General features: G+C 42.4%; 1 pseudogene; it reads right to left on the reverse strand.

Annotated features, from left to right (window-relative positions):
* Positions 1–1,059: 1,059 nt before the first annotated feature.
* LOC136646310 (5S ribosomal RNA) lies at positions 1,060–1,176 on the reverse strand (annotated as a pseudogene).
* Between the last annotated feature and the right edge of the window lie 482 nt (positions 1,177–1,658).

Consider the following 1,658-nt stretch of genomic DNA (forward strand, 5'->3'; position numbering starts at 1 on the left):
TGCACATGTAAGCAGCACATGTAAGCAGGGGCAGCATGAGACATCTTCCTTAGGTACTGGGAGATGGAGGGCCTGTCCTTGAGACCTTATATACTTCATTTTTGTAAACCGAAGTGACTGGCTTTGGTAGGGACACTATTTCCTTTGAATGTTTAGGTGAACAATATTTCAAGTATCACAGAAGAAAGCGAAGTATCACAAAATGTTTTTCATCTGTGCATTGATGTAATTACATACAAAAAGACTATTTGTGCGTTGTAAGATCAAACAACTTAAAAATTGTTGGCAATTTTAAAGTGACCAGCTTCACAGCATGAGTATGATTCACACGGACTGGAAACAACTGAACCCGAAGGAGTTGAAATATATTTTGTCTCATTCTGTGTGTTCTAAACAGTCACTAATTAGTAAAAATACTTGAGCTGGTTCACAGGCAGGCTCCGAATGGGAAACTGGTAAAATGTGTCAATTAAGTGATTTGCTGCAAATGGTTTACCCTGCTACAGGCTGCTTTCTCTAAGCATGTAACCCTCATGAATGAATATTTATGACAATATTAATGCACATTGAGAAGGGAATCAACTCCTTGAACCTGGGGACTTCATCCTTCCACAGACTGCTGTTTAATGAAGAGGGCCTGTCAGTTTTGTTTCTCTCTCTCCATCTTCTCCATTCTTTGCCATGGGAAGATAAAACTCTCCTCTTTATTGAATAATCTGCACATTATACACTGGTACAGTACTGTCACTCATTAAACAATAGGACCTAAAGAGAGGAAACTGACTGCAAATTAGATAAAGAAGCAGCTTTCAGGAACCTTAAGCCCTTATTTCGCTCAAACATTCTGTTTTTTATACCACATTCAAAATGTCCTGTTTGGCTGTGCAGAATTTAGGAAGATGCTGAACTTTCCGTAAGCTGCAAACCCAGCATAATTTCAGACAACATCCGTTAAAGTGGTGGGACCACCAGGGTTAATAAGCTCGACCCAGCTTCATTCCTCCTTTCCATATGTGTTCTAGTTGTTGGCAACCTTCAGTCTCGAAAGACTATGGTATGAGCCTACATTACCCGGTATTCCCAGGCGGTCTCCCATCCAAGTACTAACCAGGCCTGACCCTGCTTAGCTTCCAAGATCAGATGAGATTGGGCATCTGCAGGGTAACAGTTGCTGCTATATGTGTTCACTGTACTCTGATGGTCATATGAATGTATAAAACAGTCGTTCCCAAACTGTTTTGACTGATAGCTCCTTTGACCTATTGGGCCATTGGCTGCGGCTCCCCATTAGGGCTACAATCACATACATTGTATAGGGAGGCAGATTTTTTGAAAGGATTCCACAACTCCCTGAGAAGCCCCCGCCCCTCCCACACACAGAGACTTCTCTTAATGTTTAGGATAGAAACATTAATATGAAGTACAAGCATGCCCCAATATCCATGGGGGTTCAATTCTAGAAACTCCCTACCCATGGATACCAGCAACCATGGATCCTGAGTACCCATTTCAAACATGTTAAGAGAAAAAAGCCCCAGTAACATGTCAGGTCATTGTGTAGTTCTTTTGTTGCGTTTACAGGGCTCCAGGGAGTCTCTTCAGCTTCCTCCAGATTCTTCCAGGTCACATGGAGGCCCTTGTCCCTGCCCAGGTTCACC

The sequence above is a fragment of the Tiliqua scincoides genome, chromosome 3 (assembly GCF_035046505.1).
Source record: "Tiliqua scincoides isolate rTilSci1 chromosome 3, rTilSci1.hap2, whole genome shotgun sequence".
Taxonomy (NCBI): Eukaryota; Metazoa; Chordata; class Lepidosauria; order Squamata; family Scincidae; genus Tiliqua; species Tiliqua scincoides.